Source organism: Arvicola amphibius, chromosome 9 (genome assembly GCF_903992535.2).
Source record: "Arvicola amphibius chromosome 9, mArvAmp1.2, whole genome shotgun sequence".
Taxonomy (NCBI): domain Eukaryota; kingdom Metazoa; phylum Chordata; class Mammalia; order Rodentia; family Cricetidae; genus Arvicola; species Arvicola amphibius.
In genome coordinates, this window is record NC_052055.2 from 97953990 (window position 1) to 97968472 (window position 14483).

General features: G+C 45.0%; 1 pseudogene; it reads left to right on the plus strand.

Moving 5' to 3' along the window:
* The first annotated feature begins 1801 nt into the window (after positions 1–1801).
* LOC119823766 lies at positions 1802–4559 on the plus strand (annotated as a pseudogene).
* The last annotated feature ends 9924 nt before the right edge of the window (positions 4560–14483 follow it).

Here is a 14483-nt window from a genome sequence, read left to right on the forward strand (position 1 = left end):
TGTTTCTAAATATACAAAAATATGGTACAAACCATCTGAGTTTTCACTCTCTGGTTGAAGAAATACATCATTTAGACAGAGCCTAAAGCACATCTTGTTCATCACTCACTGAAAAAAAAAAAATAGCATTTCTTTGGTACTCAGGGAAAAAAAATATTAGCAGCAAAATTCTTCCATTAGACCACTCAAAGACACACCTGTGATCAAAGCAGACCCTCTGGTGCTGTGAGGCCGACCCAGAATCTGAGCGAGAGAGCCGGGTGGGCAGGACCCCTGTGCCGGGGGCTTCGCTGCGCTCTAGACCATAGCCCCTCACTCGTCATGTGATGGAGTGACGCATTTTGTCGTGTTTTCTGGAATGGAAATGGTCCACAGCTGGAGGTAAGGGGGGACTCCGGAAAACCTGCCTCCTCGACCCGGAACAAGCAAATGCAGCTGTGTCGGGGCTCAAGGTGACTTCTCAAGCTTACTCATTTACTTACCGGCCGAATTAGTGAGGAACTCTGGCTCCTGCGCCGTTCAAGTCTCTTTAATGATCTCCGTTGTAAAAAGCTTTCCACTTCAGAGATTTATGCTTCGGGTTATGTGTTCATCAGCTTGCTGTCACTGTGACAAAATATTTGAGACAGGCAACTCAACAGAGGAGAGATTTATATAGCTCGTGGCCGCTTACGTTCAGTCCGTGGTTGCCTTGGGCCTGTCCTGAGACAGGATGCTGTAGCCGGGAGCGCACGGTGGAGCCAAGCTGCTAAGCGCATGGAGGCCGGAAGGAGGGAGAGAAGGAGAATGTTTTAAAGCCTGTGAGAGCTAGTTTTTGTCAACTTGACACACATCTAGGTGTCCCCAGGAAGAGGTTATTTCAATTGGGGAATTGCCTTTCTCAGATTGGCCTGTAGGCATGTCTGTGGGGTGTTTTTCTTGATTAATAATTGATGTTGGAGGACCCATCCCATTGTGAGCTGTGCCATCCCTGAGCAGATGGGCCTGGACCATATAACAAAGGTATTTGAGCAAGCCAGGGGAAGCAAGCCAGTAAGCAGCATTCCTCTGTGGTCTCTCCCAAGTTTTTTTTTTTTTTTTTGGTCATGCTTTCCTTTTTAAATCACAGTAACAGAAAGCAAGCTAGACTAGGTTCCTTTAAGAGAACACCCCCAATGCTCAAAGGTTCCACTATCTCCCAGCACTGCGACACATTGGCAAGCAAGCCTTTAGCCCATGAGGCTTGGGGGACAATTGCCATCCAAACTGTAACACGTTGAGGAGAGAAGCAATAGAGATTAGTGAAGACAGCTTTCTCTGAGAGGTTCATTTGCCCTGAAGACTATACAGTTGAAATCTGGATACTGGTCGTCACCGTTAATTCTATTTCTCAAATTCAAGCTGCACAGATTACCAAATTGGCTAAGAGGTCCATAAAGAAATGGATGAATAGTGACAGTGTGAAACCCATCCTTGAGAAAGTTTTGTACTGCCATAAAGAATGAAATGAGACCAGGCATGCTGGCACACCTTTAATTCCAACACTCAGGAAGCAGAGACGGGTGCATCTCTGTGAGTTCAACGTCAGCCTGGTGTCTACATGGTGAGCTCCAAGACAATCAGGTCTTATAGAGAAACCCTGTCTAAAAAACGCTTAGTAGGCCAGGAGGAGATGGTGAGAAAGTGGCTGCTCCAGCTGCTCCGGAAACCCCAGGAGATTTGATGCCTCGAAGGCCCATGTACATTTCTTTAAAACATTGCTTATGTCCAGACTCAACTCCCAGATCTATAGAGCCCGCCAGAAACTGTCCACTGTCCAGAGATGCTTCCTCTGCTGACTAGGGTCATTGATGTCAGTGATCTCCAACCAGTACAGGATAACCAAGAAGTTTTCTGCCGTGCCGTTACCCAGAGTTTCATCGTGGAAAGTTCTGGAACTGCAGGCCACGTGTGGAACAAAGCAGCTGAGCAGTACCATTTTGAGGATGTTGGCAGGGCACACGAGGCTAGGACCAGGCATGTGCAGCATCTCTGTTTGGAGAACTTATCCCTGAGGTGCTGGCTGTCAAGATACCAGATTCCTTTCTGGCAAGCAGCATGTAGCTAAAGAAAACCAGCAGGGAGCAAAGGATGTCACATTACATCCAGCCTGACTTCAACCGCCAGTGCCAGGCTGATCTCCTGCTCACCTTCTCTCTAATCCCCCTCTGGCAGCAGGTCACTTGGCCCAGAAAATCTGTCGTGTCCACGTTGGAGCCTGGGTAACTCTGAACAACTGGTGACTACGTTGACCCTTCATCATTCCCACATGTGGGGAAACACAACATACTGCTGCCGAGGCCTCGGGGACCCAGTTCTTAGAGGTAGAGTTTCTTTCTATTTTCTTCACTGGCCATAAACACAAGACACCTCCTCTGTAGAAATCAACTTGCTTTATAAACAATATTTTTTTAAAAAAAAAAAAAGAATGAAATTATGTTATCTGTAGAAAAAGTATGGAACTGGGAAATTTATAAATATTTCATTTCTTCCCACGTAAAGAATCTAGAATATATATATTCATATATGAATATATCTGTCCCTTTATATCTAGGGCATAAAAATAGAAGGAGTATAAAGCTCGAGTGTCAGGTTCTCCAGTCAATTGGTGAAGGTACTTGGGGCCTTACATACTGTTTAAGAGAGGAGGACAAATGCAGGTGGCCATCATGAGATGGAGGCACCCCTACAATTATGAAGAGCCCACCCATGCCCCCATCCTTAGTAAATACCTTCTGTTCATCACCTTAGAGCTATATTTAATTTGAAAACCTCTGTCCCGCTGCATCAAGGCTGGAACTGTTCCTATTAGGCGTTTGAAGGGCAGAGAATAGACTTTTGCTTTATGTGATACAGCCCCACAGAAGAAAGGGGACAGTCTCTGAGTCCTCTGCGGAGGGCAAGGGTTGATCCCCTACTCAAGGGAAAAGAAATATTTAGGATTGGAACCATCCGCATAGACCTTGAGTGGTTTTCAATGAAGATGGTCATTGCACCGACATCACTGAAATGGGCAAGGGTTAAGACAGAGTGCGTGCAAAAGGGACTTATACCTGGCAGGTGCTTAAGTAATAACAACAACGGAGGCACAGCTACATATGCATTAAATTATGTGAAATTCTACAGATATGGGTATTATCAAATGAATTATGTTAAGTGTTTGCTGGAGATGACAGCTGGCCAGCTGTCAGCATTTCGTTGGGCCAGTAGAGATCTTGGATTTATCTATTATCTGCATGGCCCTTTGCCTCTCTGTGCCTCGGTGTCCTTGTATATCCCGTGGATTTTTGTGAAAATCTTTAAGGGTGATTAAGAAAGATCAAACACATTTAGCACGAGAGTCACATCTGGCACACAGAAAGAGTGCCACTGAAAGTTAGGCATAGCTAGTGTTGAGCAAACAACTCTGGGCAGATCTGCCCTTCTCTGCATCAGCCTTAGTGACACCACACTTTAATCTAAAGATCTAATGTGTATGTGTGTGTGTGTGTGTGTGTGTGAGAGAGAGAGAGAGAGAGAGAGAGAGAGAGACAGACAGACAGACAGACAGAGACAGAGACAGAGAGACACACAGATAGACAGACATAGAGACAGAGACACAGAGATGGAGACATGGCAGATAGCAGTTAGCACTGGGAATCTACTCATCATGAAGCAGAACTTGACATGGGACCAGAACCTAGCACCTAAGCGGAAGGCAGAAACAAGTAATAGGATGCTGTGCTAGGATTTCCTCCTCATCCCAAGGCAGCCACATGACTCAGAGTTTTCCAGCTCATATTTCTCATCCCCTGGCTCTTACAAACTTTTTCTAGTTAGATCCAATCTGGCTGCAAAGGTCTCTGTGTTTGTTCTGCCCCCTTCAACCTCGTGTCTGGTGAAGATGATAGTCTCAGCCGTCTGAACACATCCCAAGCCTGTCACAAAGAGTGTCGAATCAACAACCTCAAGGACCCAGAAACATTGGATGGAGATCATGTGAAACAGTGCCCTGCCTGTCAGAAGTCAGTCTGTGATGACCATCCCATGCTTTAATATTCACTTTGTTTTCTTTAGTTTGTTTAATCTCCTCACTCATCCATGGTAAACGGAACATGCCTTAGAACATTTGAGATGTTATCAACAAACCATCAGTCTCAGAGCCTGAATCAGAGGTCCAGATTGCCCCCTCTTTTTAATTACTCAGGTGCCCTATGCTCTGTTGCTCCTTGAACATATCACTCCTTGAACCTGGAGAAAACCTCATGGCAGGCTCTCTGCCCATCTCTGGAGTGGCCCATTCTAACATGGGCTTCTATGGCATATAACATGTTCATAACTGACTGAAGGCATTGCCTTTGCCTATGGGATCTGGATGCCTTAGGTCAGGCCCTGGATTTAGATACAGCACAGATCGTCCTTCTGAGCATCAAGGACCTTGGGTTCTGATTCTTGTGTGCCCTTCTGCAGAACCACCTGCTCATATTACATGGAGGTTTGGAGCTCTGCCTTTGATGGCTGATATTGATTGTCATCTTGGTGGGATCCAGAATCACATTTAAGACAGGTCTCCAGGGCTGTGTGCTAGGAAGTTTGTAGATGAGATTAACTGAGGTGGGGAGAGCCGCAGCGTTCATCTGACTCTCCTCCCCAATGAGCAGCAATGTTCATCTGACTCTCTTGGGCAGATGTGATGTGACCAGCCACATCAAGCATCTACCACTGTGACTTCTCTTCCGTGAAAGACTGCACCCTGGTACGGTGAGCCAAAATAAACCCTTCATTTTTTTTTTTTTTTTGAAGTTAATTTTGTCACAGCAAAAAGTAGCTAGTGCAGTACCCTAAACAACCCTGTCTGTTTCTTTCTTCATATAAGCTTGCTATTAAAACGCAAGTGTGGGGCCAAGGAGGTGGCTCACTGGTGAAAGCACCAATGGTACAAGCCTGACGGCCTGAGTTCAGATCCCCAGAGCCATGTAAAAGCTGGATGCAGTTGTCTACATGTCTGTAATCCTTGCTCTCCTGTGGAGAGATGGGAGATGCAACAGAGGATTTTCAGATCCAGTTACCATGGTATCCATTCAGCAGTGAACGAGAGCCCCTGTCTCAAGTAAGGAATGATCCCCAAGGTTGTCCTCTGACCTCCACAGGTACAGCACGGTATTGTTTCTCCCTCTCCTCTCCTTCTCACATCCAAAAGCACACCTGTGTGTTGATAACACCCAACAATCTTGCAGTGGAAGTAAACCAGGGTTGTAGATATAGTGGGAGTGTGTGTGTGCATGTGTGTGCATGTGTGCGTGTATATGTGTGTGTGATACGTAGATGCCAATGTAGGAAGGCCACCATAGGTAGTGCTATATTTCGAACGTGAAATGTCATCAAGGGGCTGTGTTGGAAAGTGAGCTTCCCGAGGTTATGTGCTAGTCAGGTTTGACAACAAAAGCCACAAACTGTTCCCTAGCTCACGCCAAGTCTTTATTTCTAAAGAAGTTCCTAGTAGTTCTTCCACCCAGAATTGGGGGCCTCTGTACCCCAAACCTGGCAAGTACATAAAAATTGTGCATCTTAGTAAAGCCACACTTGTGAGAGAAGCAAGAAGGAGCTTCCCTTCGCTCCTTATTTTCTCCTCCCTCTTGGATTAGGGATAAGAACTAGAAGCAGGGGATGCTTCCACACAGCCACACTGTCCCCAGAAACACTGCCTCCTGGTTCATCGAGCCTCATAAGCACACTGCACATTCCCCAGAAGAGCACAGGACCAACACAGGGCTGAGCTTGTCCACAAAGCAATGCAGGTAAGGCAGGTGTCCCCTATTCTCATGTAAATGAATCCCCAGGCTGGAAAGAAACAGAGCATCAAGCAATGATGACCCCAAAGTCGGCTGTTTAATCTGCATGCTGTTGAAACATTTAGATAAAACGTGAGACATAATTCCAAATGAGGCATTTTCAGTGTACTCCCACCAAGTTGAGATATTTGGAAGCGTGCGCTGACTTCTCAGCATCTTTACAAAGACCACAACATGGAAGCCAATAAAGGCTTCCTTTCTGGGGCCCGATGAAGACAGAAGAGATAAACTTGGCTAAGTTTAAAACTAGAGCATATGTGACTATGAAAACAGCTGAGAGTAAAAAATATTGTCCTAAATGTTATAGACTGTTCGTGTCCCTTCATATTCATCCGTTGGAAGCTAAAGCCCTGAATGATGAGTTTTACAGGCACGGTTTGGGAGAGGCAGACAGTGTCAAGGCGGAGCCTTCAGGAATGGGATTCATGTGGTCCTAAAAGGTCAGAGAACTGGGAGGGATCTCATCTGCTCAAATGAGAAGGCAGGAGGTTTGCAGCCCTACAAAGGGCAGTCCCTGGAGCTCAGCCACATTGATGCTCTGACTCGGATGTCTAACCTCTAGAGCTATGTATGAGTGATAAATTCTCTTTACGCAGAGGCTGCTTAGCCCCGCGGAGGCTGCTTAGCCCCGTGGTCCTTTGAGGTAGTCGCCCAAGAAGACTAACATTGCTATTATTTAAATGGAAATGTCTGCACCGGGCTCATGTTTCCAACACCTGCCTGCCAGCTGGAGGTGCTATTTCTGGAAGCCGTGGAGCCTCCAGGAGGAGCAGCCGGTCTGGAGGAAGTGTGTCACCGGGGACAGGTGTTTGAAGGTTTTACCCTGCTTGGTCCTCTCTCTGTTCTCTGCTTCCTAGCTCACCATGATACGATCTAGCTGCCTTCCCTGCCTCCATCAGCTGAAGCCCTCTGTACCCATGAGCCAAACAAAAGGCTCTCTTCCCCTCAGTGACATCAGGTATTTAGGTCACAATGATGAAAAGTGACGAATACAGACGTGAATAAAATTATCTTTCCCTGTGCAGATTAGAGGCATACAAACATGGCTATAGAATGAAATAAAGTAAGTCTTCAAATCAACGATGACTTGTGTCATCAAAATGTGTTTACTGTTCTTGAGACAGAGTCTAACAATGTAGTTCAGGCTGACCTCGAATTTTGATCCTTCTGCCTCAGGCTTCTGAGTGCTGGGATTACATTAACCTAACTTCTATGCCATCAGTTTAAAAGGCAATGACTGTCAAGTAAAATTACAACATATAATAGAAATGTTAATATAAAAAATGTAAATATGGAGTACTAGGATTTCTGGTATATGCAGTATACTATATGCCTTTTGTATATGTTTTGATTGAGGAGTAAAATATACCATGGTGTCTCTTCTAGATCTTATAGATAAAATCTATGGAGAAAAACATTTTGCTGGGGCTGGAGAGACAGAGAGACGGTTTAGTGGTCAAGAGCACTTGTTCTCACAGAGGACCAGCTTCTCTTCCCAGCACCTTTAGGGTGACCCCCAACCTTCTGTTACTCCCATTCCAGGAAATCTGACACCCTCTTCACAGGCACCAGGCATGCACATGGGGCACAGACACGCATACAGGCAAAACACACGTTCACGTAATACAAAAATTTTAAATATGTATTGTAAAACTTACTTTTAAAAAATTCATATGTAAACATGTACATTGTAAAATACAAATATTTTCATTTAACTTAGTGGTTAAGAGTACTTACTGTTCTTTCAGATGCTCCAAGTTCAGTTCCCAGCACCCGTCAGGCAGCTCACAACTGTCTGTAACGCCAGCTTCAGGGGATCTGATACCCTCTTCTGGACTCTGCAGGTACCTGCACACTCATGTATATAGCCACATACATGCGCACACACACACACACACACACAAATAATATAAATAAATCTTTTTGTTTGCTTGGTTTTGTTTTGTTTTTGCAACAGCGTTTCCCTGTGTAGCGCTGACTGTCCAAGAACTCACTCTGTAGACCAGTCTGGCCTTGAACTCGGAGATCTGCCTACTTCTGACTTCCAAGTTCTGGGATTAAATGAACCCTCAGCCACAAATAAATCTTTTAAAAATCTTTATAAATTAGATTTTCTCTTTCTATTTTATGTGTGTTTTGCCTGTGTATATGCATGTATACCATGTCATGTGTGCATGGTGCCCCTGAAGGTCAGAGAGGGCACCAAATTCCCTGGAATTGGAGTTATAGGTGGTTATGAATCACCATGTGGGTGCTGGGAATGGAACCTGGGTCCTCTACAAGAGCAGCAAGTATTCTTAACTGCTGAGCAATCTTTCCAGCCCCTAGAAATAAATCTTTAAAAAAAAGGAATTCTGGATATTGTTTGGTTTTGCTTTTCTTTTCCTTTGATGTTGAATTTGGAGTAAGGCATCTCCTACCCCTGTACCTTTCTTTACCTGAGCTAAAATGTTTACTGAAAGATGAGCATTTTGAAAATTAATATGCACAGAATAGGAGATAATATATTCCACCTGTTCGCTTGGGGAAATTCTTACATTTTTCCCCTCTTCTAAATTTATCGTGGAATTTCTGATAACAATATGACCTGTAGGTGAGAGCAGAGCCAGAAGACAGTAGACATAGAAAGCTATTGGATGCATGATTGGAAAGAGGGGCAAGCGTGTTTTCTGTGAGTCCCGGGACTCTCCCTGGGAAGTGAGTGCTGGGGACTGAAACAGGTGTGATGAGAGCTGGGCTCTAACATGACAGGGAGGATGGGTGTGTGATGCTCATGAGACACTGCAAAGGAGAGGAACACCATCAGAACCAGCACACAGCGGGTCTGCAATTGGCCTGTGTGGTCTCTGTGTTTGTATCACACATCCGCTACTTAACGGAACGAGCGCTGAGCACAGCCTCGGGTCAGTTTGAATCTGCAATTAAGGACCAGGATTACTAATATACAGAAAGATGATTTTCGCCGGGCGGTGGTGGCGCACGCCTTTAATCCACGCACTTAGGAGGCAGAGGCAGACGGATCTCTGTGAGTTCGAGGCCAGCCTGGTCTACAAGAGCTAGTTCCAGGACAGGCTCCAAAGCCACAGAGAAACCCTGTCTCGAAAACACTTCTGCTTCCTTTCCCTATACACTCCTTATGCTTCTGGAATCATTAGGAGTAGTAAAAATTTGCATCCAGAACCTTCTTTGTTCCTCCCTTCTCTGCCATTCAGGGTTCTCATGCACTCCCTTCACTGACGGTGTGGGTGGTGGCACACTTTCTCCAGGCAGTCCCTCCTCCTAAAGTATCCCAGACATAAACTCTAGCAGGAGTCTCAAGACAGGCTCCCAGCTCATTCAGCCTGTGGGAAACAAGGACCTCTTGTGGTGCTATAAGGAAGGTGGGGGAACAGATGTGGCAGAGGCTGCGGTGGTGGGTCAAGAAAAGGGAATGATTGGAAAGCAACCCATGCCTTCCCTCTGCACATGGGCATGGAGCATGCTGGAGCAACGAGGAGAGGCAGACCCTTCTTCATGATGGGCGGCTCTCTAGAGACTATCTACACGGGGCATGCCCCAGCCTATTGGCAGCTTGTGTGGGGCTGGGTCCAATGAAATGTTCCACCGCAAGATTTCATTCAGCATAAGGAAACACTCAGCCTGTTGAAGACATCTCAGAAAAGAATGTCCCCAAAGGGAGAAGACCCTGAGGCCAATCAAAGGAAGGGCAGATTTGAAAATCTCTTCTGCAGTTTGGGACTGTGATTCAGCTACAGTGGGGCGTTTGTGCTTCCAGAGTTCCCGCATCGAAAAGGGCACCCTAGCTGGGCTGTAGACACTGAACAGGAGCATCATAGTGCCATTTATAGCCAAGAGCTCCTGATAGTAAACAGGGCTTATAAGCCTGGGCTTATAACCTAGGCATATGCACACACAAGGGTGTATATAGAAGGAGAGAAACACAGATAGCCAGGAGCCCAGTTAATTCATGCTTACCATTGAACAAGAAATCACAGAAAAGCCATCATTCCAAGCTGATGTAAAAGCGATGTTAGATTGAAAGCCCAGGAGGTGAGGGAGACAAGGAGACAGCTTGGACTCGGCTCAGAAGTGATCAAAGCCACAAGATGTTTATGGGTGTTTCTGTCGTACAGGGCTGGGTGACTTCCCAGTCCTTTTCAACACTGTAGAACTGGAGCAAACGGAACTGCTGTGGATCAAGCAGTCCTCAGATGAGGGCCGCAAAATATGTACACTGCAAATGGTTAGAGTCTGCATCGTCCGACAACCTCACATCAGAGAAAGGTGTCCTCACCCTGCGCAGCAAGGAAGAAAACTACTCAACAGTAAAGGAAGAAGCGTGCACGAAACCATTTCATCTCATTCCTTATATGTACAAACATGAATAATTTGACATGATGTTTAGACAGTTTCCCCCTAACTTAAGTCTTTTAATTAAAATGAAAGGCAGAAAATATGCTTTAAATATGAATGCAAGAGGTGTGAGCTGGCATCCCCCAGCCTTCCTCCTCTCTCTCTCTCTTTCTCTCTCTCTGTTGTTAGCGAGCACAATAAAATCTCATTTCTCCTGCCGTCTTTTCATAATGTTTATGGTTGTTTTAGGTAACACATAAACCATGCTGAATGTGATATTCCCCTTATTACATGTCAGGGACACCTATTAAACGGGAGCCTGTCCCTTTTCCTGCTATTTACTTTTGTGGCAAATCAGTCAATGTATTTTCCTCGACTCACCAGGCAATATTGCAGGGTTGCCTTCAGCCCTGAAGGTAAATGCTAACTTTACAGCTGTGCCAAGCGGCACGCCCTGGGCTCGCCATAGAGTGAATGAGAGCAGTATATTCTGGGCCGAGAAATGGGCTCGGATGCTGCCCCTAATAAATTACGTGATTATTAAATTGCCGTGCAGTTCCAACCCACGTTATTTTATTTTACCTCTTGCCGGCTCCCTTGTCGCCTTCTCTGCTTTGCCTCCGTCTTCTGTGTGCTTAACTTGTAAAATGCTAAACAAGTTTTGATATTTACCTGTTTATGATTAAATTGCAAAATGATCTGCTTAGTTCTGTTCTAAATTAAGGTCTGCATTAAATGTCATAGCATTTATCTTTCATAAAATGAGACAGCAAGGACACTAATTTCCTAGGTATTCAATCACTGCCCTGTGCCACTGGAGAGACAGTCAAGGAACAAGCCTGCCCACAGTTCACAGCTCACTGACAGCCCTGAGATGGAATCATAAAAGTCAATTAATCATTAAAAGCTGTTACAAGCACATATCGAACCAGTCTGGCACAAAATGTTAATCAGTCCAATATCAATATAATAAATTCCTGCAAATTGGAGCGATCGATACGTTTAGGGCCTAATGAATCAATTTGAGGGCACCGGGCTGTTCCTTGGGGTCCCCATGACATGGCAGCCGGGTGAGTGCTACATCTCTAGGCTCACTGCCAACAGAGGTCACCTATCCTAACAGGCTGTTCACTTCAGCCGCAGTTACCACGGTGACAGCATGTCACCGTTGCCCTAGTGTCCTTCTAGGTAAGGTGGAAGCCAATGCATCACTGCCCTTGATGGATTTGTCAATAATACTTAGCAGGGGAGGGGGGCTGCTCGCGTAACACGCGGAGGCCTCCTGTCCCCTAGCAGCTTGGTGTGATTTAATTGTCTGAAGAGGTGTGTGCGTCTGCATATATGCAGGAACTAAGCAGTGGTTACAGACAGAGGGAGTTGGCAATGGAGCCGGCTGCCTTTGGAAGGCTAGCAAAAAATAACCCAGAAAGGGAAGGCGGTCAGAGCAATGATCAGGGTGTTACATTAACTCAGTCCCCGTGTGAGTAAGAAATCACCTAGAGCCTCAAAGATTAACAATTTATTACCTACAACATTTTAATACATCACTCATGAGTGGAAATGGAGTTGGGTATTAATACCCGAAGGCCCAGACTCACGGTGGCATTTCTAGGTACCCGCTTGCAGCTCTGTATGTCCACCAAGCCAAGTCTGTCAGGGTAAACCTGGGTGAGCAGAAATGATTGATGGATTTGTTGGCCTCCCTCTCCCCTCACCCTATCGCCGGCAGTCTACCCTTGCCCAAACAACCATGGCTCTGGAAGCTTGAAGCAGACTGGGCATGCAGAAATAAGATTCTAACAAATCTTCTTCATCATCTATTTTTAAAAAGCAGAGTTTTCATGTTTCCACACATTTTCTCTCTCGTCACGCCTATTAAAACTGACCAGCGAAGGGAAGCAAGAGCAGTTTTGGCATTGCAGAGTAGAATAAAACCTCTTTAGAGATAAAAAAAAAAAAAAAAAATCTCACCTACCGAGACTCTGGGGAATCACCACGTTCCAGAACCTTCACTGTCATTTAACATAAAACATAAAGGTTAATACTGAATAAAATAATACCCTGGGTGATTATTTTAATAGTCTCAAAGTACAACTTTCCCCCTGGATTGCTCTTCCATAGGGCACGGAGTCCACAGACACCTGGCTGTTCTGTACGTCCCTGCTTTACCAACAGGATCATTCGATTCCGCTTAATCCCCAGAAGTTACTGTGTGTGTTTTCCTTGCGCCGTTTATTCCCTTCTAGGGAAAAAAAAAGAGTGGAATCTATGCCAACTGAAAGAAATGTTAATTTCTACTGCCTAGTTATTTTAAAAGATTTTTTTCTTACCTGAAAAAATCATTTTTATTATAGTGGTCTGAATTATAGGAAACATCAAAATAAATTACGAATTCTCTGCTAAAGAAATAACGATTCAACACATTGAGACAGGGTGATGTTGCCGGTGTTCAGACAAAGGTAATGCAGTGCTTCGGCTTAATTGCCCTGACATTGTGCTCAACCACTCCAGCTCCACTCTTTGAGGGGAAAAACACCTCTCATTGTTATTAATTGTATTCCTTTTAGAATGCAATGTCATATCGCTGCAGGCTGAGCTAATGAAACACACCCATATTACCAAAATAGGCATATTTCTTTTTGTTCAACACATTCTATCAGAACTGTCTGCTAAAGACACTGTGTTAAGATCTTTTCATAGAGCAATATAAAGAACATCTCAACTACTTCAACATTTCTATTATCCGATTAGTAAAATGCCCAGGAGGACTAAACAATATAGTGTGAATTCAGTTATCCTATAAGACTTTGGAAATATTGCTAATTCCTGCCTTGGATTTATGTTAATATTAATGCTAGATTACACGCTATAGCTTCTGAATACCTTCTGCATACCAATTCCCACAAAGGCAGGATGCTCCCATGCACTGGAGCTATATGCCTCTATGATAATGAGAATCTGAATTATTTATCTCTATTTATCCTACAGGAGTTCACGCGACCCCAGTCCCATTTTCTTTCTCTGCTGCACATCAATGCCTGTAAACACGACTTCAGAGCCGCTGCCCACGTTCTGTGTTCGCCTTTTCTCTCTTTTTTTTTTCAGCATAGCAATAGGCAGTAGATGAGAGTGTTACACCACTAGGAGAATCCGTTTAAGCGTGTATTTGAGGTAAACCCTCCTAATTAAGTCAACTTTAACACAGACACGCAAATGGCACCATGCGTATGTGTCTGGCGCCTAATACCGTCTGCTGAGCCCAAAGGAAGTCGGGCAGCAGCGGGGCCAAGGAGACAGTTAATACATTCAGCCTCTCCTTCCTTCAACCTTTCTGCTCGAGAACTGTTTGTGGGATGGGGGCGGGGTGGGCAGCTTCCCACTCGGGCTGGTGCCTAAATCAGCAACGTTAAGAGGCAGACATTCTGACTTTGCTCGGATGTTCACGGTGTTTCTGGGTCCCTCTTGCCCAAGGAAAGAATGAGTTTGAAGGACTGAAAGTCGAAGGAAGGAGTCCGGTTTCAAGATGGGTTCCGCTTCAGCTTTCCACAACGAGGAACATACCAGAGAGCTTCAAGAACATTCCAGAAAGCTTTATCATACACGGAACAGGACTTGGCGGGGTACCATGGGGAGAGTAAAGCCTGTCATGCTTTGCCAAGCTGGCATTTTCATGAGACTATGTTATTAGCAATTGGCACTATCGATGTTTTGGGTGGCCTCAAGTGACACATAAAAGGAACACCCTTTCCCGGCACAGCTGTTGAGCAACTGCTAGAGAGCCGGTTGCTTAGGGCCAATCATCTAAGAACGAACTGGAAAAATCCTGTTAGGTGATCTAGTTAGACATCATTTGCTCATCCAGAACTATAGAGCGTAGCAATCAGACATCTTGACAAGACCACCGGCAACCCATGTGTAGAGGGAGACTGAAGGAGCCAAAACAAAAACTTTCTAGAAGACACAGCCTGTTTTTTTAAAAATATTTATTTAGGTATTTATTATGTATACAATATTCTGTCTGTGTGTATGGCTGCAGGCCAGAAGAGGGCACCAGACCCCATTACAGATGGTTGTGAGCCACCATGTGGTTGCTGGGAATTGAACTCAGGACCTTTGGAAGAGCAGGCAATGCTCTTAACCTCTGAGCCATCTCTCCAGCCTGCCATAGCCTGTTTTTACATACAGTGGTTGCTCCTTACACACTTTCCAAGACCCTGATGAATACTTGAACTCACAGATAACACTGAACCCTAAATAGGCTCTGTTTTTTAAAATATTTAT